The following is a 13103-nucleotide window of genomic DNA, read 5'->3' on the forward strand; positions in this document are numbered from 1 at the left end:
TATATGTAAATATTTACAGGTATTTGATCTTGTAATATATACCTAATTGGTCCCCAATAAAATACTTGTATATCAACATACCAATATATCAAGAAAATAATTACAAGCCAATAAACATAGAACTGCATCTTTTTTTTCTGAGGCATAATTGACATATAATGTTATATTAGTTTCAGATGTGTGATGTAAGTATTTAATATTTGACTATAATGTGAAATAATCACCATAGTAAGTGTAGTTAACATCTGTCGCCATAATACATAGTTACAATTTTTTTCTTCTGATGAGAACTTTTAAGATCTACTCTCTCTTAGCAATGCTCAGATATTCATTACAGTATTATTTACTACAGTCACCATACATCATTTTTAATGATTGCATAGTATTCCACTGGCTAGATGTATTCTAATTTATTTATCTGCTCTTTGGTTTATGGATGTTTAAGTTGTTTCCAATTTGTTACTTTTGTGAACATAATACATTCATCTGATGATTTGCTTTGGATAAATTACCAGAAATAGAATCTCCAAGTTAAGACATCAGATCCATCTTTCCAAATTCCCCTCCAGAAAGCTTATCTTAGTTGTGTTGGTTAAAGGGGCCAGAAAGTGAAGTATTCTAAGGTGTCCCAATGAAGAATTTCAGGCTTAGCTTTGAGTTCCTATTTTGGTAATGGCAAAAGGAAATTTCTTGTTTTATGTGTTTTTGTACATTTCAGAAGAAATGATCAACAAGATGCAGTGGGATATGTTTCATCTCGAAGGACTTGGGAACACATTTCTATGTGCTGGGGTGTGGTTATGTGGCTCCTGGGCCTGTCTCCCTGTCTCGTGCACCTGTCAGATTGTGCATGCTCTGTTGCTGGTGACTCCTCTCAGGACATGTCCTCAAACAGTGCTTTGTGGCAGCTCAGGTTCTCCTGCAGGTTTGAGCCCTGTCGTTGCTTCACCCAGTTGGATGCATCCTAAAAACTTGACGGGCCTTAATCCAGGGGTGAGGAAAAGCTCAGGGCTCCAAATGGGTAGAGAGCAGCATGTAGCCTCCTTACTATCCACTCTGGTAGAGTAAGTTAATTAAACAACAGCAACAGCAAAACCTGGCTGTGTTATTGCCCCCACATCCCCCAAGGCAAAAGAGCCCCATGTTGTGTTTTGAGGGTCTATTGTGTTTAGTGTATGGTGGGGAAGAGGGAGCGGATGGAGGCAGGATTGTGTCAGGCAGGCTGTAATGGAGAGCTGCTCCCCTTTCGGGATGGAGAGATCCCCTAAAACTAAGAGAAAGTTTGGGATTTTAGAGTATTCTTGCCCTGCTTTGATGTCACCCTTTCTGATTTCATTTCACATTCCACAGTTGAGAGGACACAGATATTCTTGAGAAATTTCTTGAGATATTCTTGAGAAGAGATGCGTGATAGGTGTTCTCAGTAGGCACTCAATATCTGTTTGTTGGAATAAGTCAGCAAAACCAAATACTTTATTGAGAGTAGATGGACAAAAACTGGAGACCATTCCTGGCCTCCATGCTTGAAAATCGATTTTCTACTCAGTGTGCCAGCTTTTCTATTTCAAGCAATACCAGTTAGCTTAGAAAATCTCCTAAAATGACTGACTGAATGATAGACAGGCTCCGTCTGTTTTTTTTTTTTTTTTTCTTCAGGGTGCAAAGAAACTGTGGGCATCTCTCAGTTCTCACCGGTCTTGCCCCAGAAGGTACTGCCCTTGCCTGATCTGGAGTTGCAGACCCCCAACATGGTGCTGGCGCCTACGGGCCCTCTGCAGAGGTCTCTGAATAAATGAATAATAGGAGTGTGGGTGCAGGCGTGTCAGTGAGATTTGCTTGTAGTCTCCTTCCTATCTGACTTTGATTTGCGAATCTGCATGATGGCTTCCCAGCAAAGTGAGAATGATCTGGCCTAATTTTATTTGTATCTGTGATTTGATAATGAGGTTTGAAGGCCAAATATCGAACCGGTGGATGATTTGTGTTTCCTTGTTGCAGGGTCTGATCTCCCTTCAGAACTTTACCCAGTGCAGCTCCTGGGGACCGAGTGGGAAGCCCAGCACTGAGCAGGTGCCCTCCCGAGGCTATGCCTGTCTCACCTCTCAGGGGTGTGTCCCAAGCAAGATATGCTTAGCCTATGTTTCTGGAAGCTCCCCCGGCCCCCACACCTGCTCCAGTTCTCACCTTCCAAACCAAAAGTGAGAGTCCTGTACTGTAAACAGGTCTGGAGGGATGCAAGAGCAGAGTGTGGTCATTTAGCAGTGCTGTGACAAATGCCCCCAAAAGGCCTTTCGTGGTTTTATTGCCACCTTCTACCACTCATTCACTCAGTAAGTGGGCCTCTTGTGTAGAAACAAAGATGAGCAAAACAGCATGGTCTCTTCCCTGACAAGGTCTCTGCTCACACCAGCTAATAGACAAATGAGGGAACAACGAGAAAGGGGAGGGAAGACGGGGCAGTGAGGGGAGTGGGGACACAGGGCAGAGAGAAGTAAGAACAAAGAAGATCCTGGAAGAGAAAGTGAATAGATCGGAGACCATATATCTATACCTCTATATCTGTATCTATGCCATCTATATATGTTTTTAATGCAACAGTACTCACAGGGGATGTAGTTGACCTGAATGTGACCTTATCAAGTGAAGAGGCTGCAGTGACTTGGTTGTTTTTGACCAGGGTCACCCTGGCTGACGGTCTGGCTCTCCACGGCCATCAGACCTGAGAGTGGGACAGAGCTGCTGCAAGAGGCCACCTGGAATCTTGGAACAGAGTTGTCCTCTGTCAAGCTGGTTTGTGTAAATGAAACCCAGGCTGAACTCGGCACCAGGCATGTCCATTTGGGAGGTCCTGTGGAGTATGTGTATGCAGAATAAATTATTTACAGTGGTTTTCTTTCAGTACTCTGGAAGTCTCTGGTAAAATCACCCTGAAATGAACCCAGAGAGCAGGTGCAGGGGGTCCCCGGGTCGCCTGTGGGACAGGGGTGGTGATGGAGCGGGAGGGGTAGGTTCTGCTTCGCTGATGACAGAACAATTTGGAATAGGATGGCTTGTCCTCAGGACTGCTGTTGCCTGCTCAGTCAGCCCCCCAGAGCAATGCCCTCCCCCACCCTGCCCCCTACCCTGCCCCAAATCAACACTAGCTGTTAACTAACTAGCTCTAGAGGTCTTCCTCAAGTCTGTGAACCCTGCCATCTCTCCTGGGAGGCATCTACTTGTGTAACCTTAATGACAAGACCGACTTTAAGACTCTTGCAGGTAACGAGCAGGGATGTCCTGCATCTATAATCACGGTGAGATGGCCGGCCAGCTAAGCCGCACCCGCAATTGCTCCAAGTGTCCAACAGGGGGCGGCCTAGCTCTTTTTTTTCTTTCTATTTCAAAGAGCTGCTAAGATAAATTGATTCCACACAAAGCAATACAAATCTATGTGGAATAATACATGTCAGAGAAAAGACTGGCGCATTGATTCTACGTCCTTCCTTCTTGCCTCGTAAACAAGAAAACAATCCCGTAAAGACACAACACACAGCCTTAGGCTTCTTATGTGGTTGGGCCCACAAGCGTTTTCTAGGAATGTCCCCTCGAGGAAAAAGTGTAAAATGAAATCTCGCTTTATCATGTCAACCACTCCATAAGACTGTTGTAGCAGGCAGAAGGCAGGCGTAGCCTGGTACCTGAGCTCAAAAAGTGTGGTGCAAAAGTGTTTTCTGTCTCCCAATACTGTACCCCCTTTCCTACCAGGTCGATGTGCCCTTAATGATAATTTGGTTAGATGTTCTAGCTTTGTAGTCACTTTCGGTGCTTTGAAAAGTCATTCGGGACTCATGGGATGCAGCTCTAGTTCATATTAAACCTTTAATAACTTTTAAAGTTATTTATTGGGATAACATTGGCTAATAACATTATATAAGCTTCAGGTGTACAATTCTATACATCACTTGTACATTGCATTGTGTGCTCACCACCCAAATCTAGTCTCCTTCTGTCTTATCTATTTGACCCCCTTTACCCTGTTCATCCTCCCTCCTCATCACTTCCCCTTTAGTAACCACCACACTGTTTGTGTCTGTGAGTTTGTGTGTTTGTTTTGTTAGTTTGTTGCTTTCTGTTTTATATCTCATATATGAGTGAAATTATATGGTTCTTGTTCTTTTCCATCTGACTTATTTCACTTAACATAATGCTCTCAAGATCCATCCACGTTGTCACAAATGGCAGTATTTCATCTTTTTTTATTGTTGAGTAGTATTCCATTGTACATATGTACCACATCTTCTTTAACTAGTCATCTGTCGAAAGACGCTTGGGTTGTTTCCATGTCTTGGCTATTTTGAATAATGCTGCAATGAACAAAGGGGTATATACATTTTTAAAATGGTGTTTGAATGTTTTTTGGGTAGATACCCACAAGAGGGGTTGCTGGGCCATATGGTAGCTCTATTCTTAATTTTTGGAGGAACTTTCATATGTTTTCCATAGAGACAACACCAATTTACATTCATACTACAATATATAAGGGTTCCCTTTCCTCCACATCCTCTCCAACACTTGTTATTTCTTGTCTTATTGATAGTAGCCATTCTAATAGGTGTGAGGTGGTATCTCATTGTGGTTTTGATTTGTATTTCCTCTATAGTTAGTGAAGTTGAACATTTTTTAATATATCTGTTGGCCATTTGTAAGTCTTCTTGGGAAAAGTGTCTGTCCAGATCCTCTGCCCATATTTTAATTAGATTATTGGTTTTTTGTTGTTGTTGTGGAGTTGCAAGAGTTCTTATATATTTGTTTCAAAGGCTTTCTTCTCTTCTTCCCCACTCATGGGAGATAGAGGCTGAGCCTCTATTGGTTGGAGGGCAGGTGGATATGGGTTGCTGTCACACATGTGTCCTCTTGCTGTCTCTCTTATCTTAGTTGGAGCAGTGAGAAATGGAAAAGAAAGATGCCTACATCCCTGATTGCATGTGGTGGCAGCTTCCAGGGGCCTCTCAACTGCTGTCCTAGCTCATTGCCACAAGCCTCAGGTAGATGGCTAGTGACACCTTCATGTCCTATCTTAAGGAGCTCACACCTGCTATCCTTTCAGGCTGATGTGCAGTAGGGGGAAGGGTCATACCATGTACCTGGTGGGGTGGGGGAAGGGCCTATTCAGTGGTGTCCTGCTCAGCAGGCCTTTGGCCAGAGCTATCTGCATGTGGGTTATGGGGAACTAAGCACATGCTCTTCTCAGTCTCAGGCTCAGCTGAAAATCAGGGACAAGAAAAAGTCAGCTTGGATTTCTTTTTCACACATCTTCAGATGAAGAAGAACAGAAGTTTTAAGTAACTCCATGACCTAAGAGTTTGGTCCCTTGAGACAGTGTTCTTCGAGGTGTCACCACAGAGGCACAACATGAGAGATGGTTTCTCTTCCCCTACTGTTCACCCAACTCTGACCCTACACACCAATGAGTCACTGTTGAGGACGGAAAGACGGTGGGAAGGATGGAGGGAAGAGCCCTGAGAGTCAAAGGCAGATCTGGGGGGAGTCCTGACATGGATTGGAGCAGGCTGTAATAGGAGCACCCCTTAAGTGACAAAGTGGAAAGCCCATGAATGAAAAGAATCTGATTTTCAAGTTACAAAAACACAGAGACTCAGATCTGCCTTCTGGTCTTCACTTGGCAGCTTTGTGACCTTGGACAAATTATTTCAGTACCAAGCACAGGTTTCCTCATCTGAAACAAGAGGACAAATTACATTCATTGCATTGCCTTGTGAAGATTAGATTTAATATGCATAATTTACTGACAGAGGACATGCAATAAAAGGTGTTATTAGTCTTTACAAAGTCATCAAAAGGAAAGGCGAATTTTTATAAAGGATTCCCCAAAGTCTTATTTTATTTTGATATAAAAACACTGATCAGAAGGAATATTTTCAAATGAAACAGGTTGATAAATTTAATTATCCAAAAAATAAGAAAACTGTTTTACTCCAAAAGGCAATATAAAAACAAAGTCCAGGCCACAGGCTGAAAGAAAGTACTCACACATAATAACAGGATGAATATCTGAAATATGAGAAGAACGTCTAAATATTAAAGAGAAAAAGACAAATAGAAAAATGAGCAAATGCTATAAGCCAGAAAACCCAAAGAAAAGAGGAAACTACATGATCTAGACACATAAGAAAGCTCAGTCTCACTAGTAAGGAGAGAAGTGCTGTTCATCAACAATTATGGTTTTATAGCCATCACATTCACAAGCTTTAAAGAGTCTAACATACTGGCGAGGGCTCTGGGCCGTGGGAATTCTCCTCCCCTGCAGATGACACTGCAAGGTGGTGAACAGCGTGGAAAGCATTTGGGCAAAGTGAACGATGCTCATCGCCGTGCTAGGTGTAGCCTAAAGCAATTCTCGCATATGGGAGCAACGACATGTGTAAGAATAGTTATTGATGCATCATTTCTCACGGAGAAAATTTGGAAGCAAACTAAATATATCCATGAGTAGGAGAATAGACAACCTGTGGTATATTCTCCAGAATGACAAACTATATTTGCGGTTTTAAAAGAACGAATCTGAGTTACACGTATCAACATGGGTAAATTTCAAAGCAATGTTGAAGAAAAGTTTTAGAAGAATATACACAATATACTAGTTACATATAGTAAAAATATAATAAAATATAAAACAGTACCTGATATCATTTATGGAAATGCTATAAAATTTTGAACACAGTGGCTACTAGGGGGAAGAAGACAGTGAAATGGCCCTGGGTGGGCCACATGAGGGAGTCTAGTTACATCGATAAGTGTTTCATTTCTTTAAAAAGAAAAGAGGAGGAGGAGAGAAGCGAATGTTACAAACTGTAGTTTGGGGAATCCCAGTGGTAGGTGCACACGTGTTTATAACATCATTCTCTGTATTTTCTTTTTACATGCATGAAACATTTCATTATTAAAACACATGTGAATGGAGTCAGAGTTCCAGTTGGGAAAGATGAACCAGTTCTGGAGGTGGATGGTGGTGATGGCTGCACAACGATGTGAATGTACGTAGTGCTGCAGAACTGGATACTTAAAAATGGTAAGTCTTATGATGTGTATACTTTACCATAATAAAAAAATACCTTGAAATTGATATGATTCTGTACCCTTCAATTTCTATATTATGTTGATGGAGCAAAGCAAAAGATAATCTTACTTGTGAGTTTATCATAATCTTATTCATATCTCTAATGTAGGATCTTTTGATTGTTGTGTGTCATTGTGGGCTCAAGCTTTTGAGAACAGCATGTTGCTAAACATCAGATGCCTTTGATTCTATGTCCCAAACAAAAGGTTGTTATGGACTTGAATGGTCCTTGATACCTATTACTTGATCCTGTGTCTCAATTAGATCTGGCTTTCTATGTAGGTGGTTAGCCACCCAGTCACATTTAAAGGACTCTGGAACACTGTGTTGCTCAGTCTACTACTGCATACATTTCTAGAATTAAATAAAAAGAGTAAGTGTAGGAAATATCATCAAAAGTAGTTTATTAAAATGAAATTGTCTCCAACGGCTTCATTCACACACTTGCAGGAGTACATTTAGTTGGTTGTGTTACAATGTGACGGCTAGCTGAAATAGAGTGGACATATACAATGGAGGCTTTGTTACAGGAAAGGAGCAAAGAACTGACATTCGGTGCAGGCTGCTGTGGAGAGAGGCTGTAAGTGGGTCCCACACCCAGGACAGCGTATATTCTTTGTAACCAGGAGCAGCAGGACAAAGTTAGAGTGAATATATGTGTTTTGTACCAACACACAATCATGTCACAGGGAACTACACCTGGTATCTTCAAATGGCACTTCTGGTGTCTAAGGGATTAACATTTTGTTGAGCCTTTATTATATGCCAGGCACTTACCAGACAAATCCTCACATCACCCTTCTGGGGCTCATTTTGCAGATGTATAAGTCAAGCTGCAGAGCGTTTAAATACACAGCAGTACTTGAATCCAGGGTTTGCTGACTCCAAAATTGAATGTGCCACGATGTCCCTATGTGATGCTTTTTCTTCTTACTTTAGCTTGTTCCTAGACAGCATCCAGGTTTGTGGTGGACTACACTTTGGGTGTGACCCGCATGCTTTCCTGCCATTCTTTTGACTCCATTAGGAAACTCCTTGCTGTATGCAGGTGGACCCTCCGGCCCATGGCCTGGGCTTGGTCAGTCATAACATCGGTGGTCTGTGCTTGGTTCGAGGATGGCCTTGTGACCCAGGATGGGTGGGTCATAGTCTTTCAAGATTCTTTTTAGCTGGTGTAAGTGGGAACGTTTCTCTCTTATTCCCTCTCTTTCTCAGAAGTAGATTTGCCAGAAGCAGTCTTTTTGTTCACAAGCACAGGAATTGTCAGAATCAAGAAAGAATCACTCCCAAAGTGATGAGCTACAGAGATAAGCACAGCCAGAGAAGGAGAGAGAGAGAGCCCGAAAGAGCGAGTGGGACCTGTGGTGTTTTGGAAATCTGGAGCCTGCCGTGCCTGAATTCCCTTGGAATTCATAAGTTCAGGGGGTTAAATACCAATATTTCTGCTTAAGTTGCATTTCTGTTTTTGAAATAAATGAAAGAAATCTGACAAATATAAGCCTCCTTGATATTTCCATCTTTCCCTTCGGACTTTCTTTCAGGTGCATATCAATCATAGACAGTGTGAATTTTTCTTCAGAATAATGTTCTAAGTTTCTCCCCTTGGAAAAGAGATAAAAGATAAAAAATATTAGGTTTGGAGCTCCTAAGATGGGAATTATAAAATGACTCGATAGCTCAGAAGCAACTTTTTATGTCTATCTGGTGTAACCTAGCCAAATAAATGCTTTCCATGGACGGTAAAATAAAGTGGAAATAATAATGGAGTGCTTCCTGCCGCTCTCTCCCTATTACCTCTTCCCACAAGTCTTAGGAGTAAATGACTGAATGAAGGCTGATCACTGCTTCTAATGTAGCAACTGGGAGCAGATAGGCCAGTTAGTTATTGGTGGGTCTTTCTTGAGGCGGTGGATGGGGGGGGGGGGGGGGAGGCCGGGCGCCGCAGCGCAGCGGGGAATGGGCTGGCGAGTGAAAACATACCCTGGAGAGGAATGGCATATTTGGGTTGTAGAAACATTAAAAAAAATTCTGTTGGTAACGTGAACTTGTTTCTTCTGGACAGGAAGCCCTGATTTGCTTACCACTTTGCCACCATTACCAGGTGTGAATTCACATGTAAAAAGGCAAGTTTGTTTATTTCTAAGTGTTCCTCAACAAGAGTTCATTGTTTCCTCAACAAAAGAGTTGATTGTTTTTTTTTCCTCCCTTGGGTGAGCTCACTAATAAGGTACCTTCCTTTAAAAAAGGAGAGCAGAAAAATAAAACCAAATTGAAGATATTGCAGAGGAAAAAGAATCGTGAGCTGTCCGTGGGGTGGGGGGAGTTCAAAAGGAAACGATTGAAGGTCAGAAAGTTCACAAAGAGATTTGGATCATTGATGTTAGAGATAGGCAGAACAGGCGAGGTGTTTATTTGAACAATAAACCAAAAAAATTCAGTGAAGGCCACTATGGAAACTCATTCTGCCTTAGAGACTTCAGCAGAGCACCTACTTATAAAGATATTAAACATCTATGTATTTTAAAGTTTTTTTTTTATGCCTATTTTCAAACAGGCTATTGAAATCTGACTGAAGAACAGAACTATAATCACCCCTCGTAACGTAACCAATTTGTGTTGGAAAGGTGTTTTGAGTTGAGAGCAATAAACTGGTTTTAAACCTAAGGATTGAAAGGGAGCAGAATATGCCACCCCAAAATATGCCTCTTCGGCATAAGGTTATTTTGAGCTAATTGTTTCTAAGAAGCAGCAGACAGACGAAGCTCTGAAAATAGAGTTGGAGTTACCCTTTTGTAAGGGATATTTGCATTTATAAAGAAGTTTCCATTTGTAAGTCTCCTCTTTGTACCAGGAAGAGAAGGATAAGCTAAATCACAAGAAACTTTCATCAATGGAGAAGGTGCCACCTTAACTCTGCATAAGAACCTTACCCTTATTTACTGTGCCTTTTTCTTTTTTTATAACCTTCCATAATTGATCTCTCCTTATTTTCCAACATGTTTGTTTTGTTTTTAGCTGGAGATGGTATATAAGGCAGTGGATTGGGCCATTTCAGGGAGTTTTACTCAGTTTCCCTGGGTATCTCCCCTGTATACGCGTGGTATGCATATCATAAAACTTCCATTTGTTTTTCTCTTGTTAATCTGTCTTTTCTTACAAGGGGTTCTCCACTACAGAACTCAGGAGGGTTGAGGGAAAATTATTTTTCCTCTCCTTCAAGTTTAAATCATGAGTAAGACATAGAACTTGAAAATAATCTGATTAAGAAATAAAGTAATTTCAGCACGAGATAAAATACATCTCCCTCCGCCCGTGAAATATCATCTTTAATCGAAGTATGTTCTTGTTTCACCCGTCTTCTTCATCAATCACATAATGTTAACATGGTGTAGGTAGAGCCATAAGGATGGTGCACAATAGTTTAGGGAGAACATTCTAGAAAACATGACTTCTAAGCAAGCTAGAGTCGAATGAAGATGGTAGGTGCAGATCAGAGGATGGAGTGAGAGGCAGTGGGATGAGGAGAGAAGCACTGAATCATGGGAAGCATTTGGAGCCCCACGAGTTGTTCGATTTAGCCAGGACATGAAGTCTAGGCTGAGGGTATGTAAAGGGGCAAGGAAGAGGAGAGGGGTATGTATATGTGTGTGAGGGGCCCCTGAGCGGGGCACAGGTAAAGTCTCAGGATTTTATGTATGTATTGCCTTTTAAAAGATATTTCTGATTACAAATGCTTGAATAAAATTTTGAAAAAGCAAAAAGCAAACGGAAAAAAATTCACAATGCTAGCACACAGACATAAACACTGTGAATGTATTTTTATGCTTTATAATATGTTTTAAAAATCTAGAAATGCAAACCATCCCTTATTATTATACTTTTTTCCAACATTTTCCTGATTCTTCTTGTTTAGTCATTAGTTTTTTGAGTTTCAACAAGTTTCTAAAGATATTTTGATTTGAGTTGCTTTGGATTTATACATTAATTTACAATATTATACCGCTCTGGAAATGTAGTATCTCTCAATCTCTCTTTTATAATTTGATTTATTTTTTTCCATAAATATCTTTGCCTAAACTTCTTAAAGAGTTCCTTCTCAGGTATTATTTTGTTTTTGTTGTTATTGCAACCGTTATCAGAATATTTTTTTCCTCTCCAATTTCTTCTAACAGTTTTTCGACTGACTTTTGCATTTTAATTTTATAACTGGCCAATTGCTATTATTTTTAGTATTTTTTAACAGATTCAATTATTTGCCCACATAGATGATCATAACGGAAAATAATAATAAACTTGTCTTTTTCTTCCCACTAATTATGGCACTTATTTCTTTTTCCTCTCTAAAGGTTAGAATGTCTAGAATTTTGTTTAATAATAGGAATGAAAGTGGCTATGTCTCTACGGTTTTACCTTTAGCTATGATGTTGGCTGTTGTGAAAAAAAATTAATTATTTTAGGTTTAAATTGTTTCAAATTAAATTATCTTTCAGGTCTAGCTTACTAAAATTTGTATCGGAATGTACATTGAATTTTGTCACATGAGTCCTTGGCACTTGCATTTAAAAAAAGGCAACTTATCCTGGTAATCTTGGCTCTTTCTAATGTGACCCCATTGTTCTTTATTTTGTTCAAAATTTTACAGTTTACCATGAGTTCTACTGCTTGTTGCAGTGTTAGTAAGAGCGTGGATGACCTGGGTTCACATCCCAACCTGATGACCTTAATACTGCTTAGCCTTTATTTTCTGATCTGGAAGATGCAGTAATGCCTACTGTGGATGTGATTTGGTATAAAAACAAGAGCCTGGGACACTGCAGGCTTTCTCACTGTAGCTGCTGCTATTAAGGTCATTATCAGCCAGCCTGGGCTCCTTGTAGTTCTGCCGACAGCACGCGGCTTCCCCAGTTGGCGCCTGCGCACAGGTCCCCATCGCTGACGCCTTCCTCAGCTGTCTGTGCATCTCTTCTCCAGAGCAGAGCTCAGTTCTCCAACAGTAGTTCTGGAACTGTGGTTTTCAACGTGTGTGTGTGTGTGTGTGTGTGTGTGTGTGAGAGAGAGAGAGAGAGAGAGAGGCAACATCTGGAGACATTTGTATTTGTCATGGTCACAGAGGTCAGGGATACTCTTGAACCCCCTATAGTATATAGGACCGGCGCCCCCGATGCAGAATGACCTGCTGCCAGGGAGAAACCCTGCTTTAGGGGAGAGGGCAGCAGACACCATGGAACCACCTGGGGAGTTTCATCCAGGTGTGGCCACCTTGTGACTCTGGTCTGCCCTACCGAAATAGGGCGGAACAAACCAGAAGGTTTAGCATAGCTGTCTTAGAGCAGGGTCAGCTCATGTTCTCATGAAGCTGCTCTGTTTTTTCCAGACACTATCAGCTGCCCTCTCCTTTGGGCGAATTGTTCCCACAAGCAGAATGGCTTCTAGGAATGTCACCATTCTTTGATTGTCTCCCATGTGAAGGTTAAGTGAAGTGAGAATCTCGCCTGGAGCATAAGATGCCCCAAGAAAGTGGCCATGTCTGGTACTTATCCCAGCAATGCGGGTGCTCATTTACAGAGATGTTCTACCGTTGACGAATAGTAAAGAAATAATTCCTTTCATCTCACCAGTGGGAGTGGTAAGGTGGTTCAGTGACAGGCAATTCAAGCTTTAAAAACCACGGATGGTGTATCTCCTGAGAGCAGCATAACAAAGCAAAAAATCCCTTTTCTTTCTTTTCTGAGAATGTTTCCTTTCTCAGAAAAAAAGGTGCTAGAATCACTTTTTCTTGTAAAGTGGTAACTGGAAGCAACCACTGGTTGCACTTGCTAATTCAGCTGGTCTCTAAAAGACTTTCTCAGCTTCTCTACTGCTCCTCACAACACACACATACACGCACACACACACACACGTGCGCACGCACACATAATTCTTTGTGTTTAAATCTCGAGCGATGATATGTCACACAATTTACAGTTTTTCTTAAACTTGAGTTGAA

Source organism: Pteropus vampyrus, unplaced genomic scaffold (assembly GCF_000151845.1).
Source record: "Pteropus vampyrus isolate Shadow unplaced genomic scaffold, Pvam_2.0 Scaffold160, whole genome shotgun sequence".
Classification (NCBI taxonomy): domain Eukaryota; kingdom Metazoa; phylum Chordata; class Mammalia; order Chiroptera; family Pteropodidae; genus Pteropus; species Pteropus vampyrus.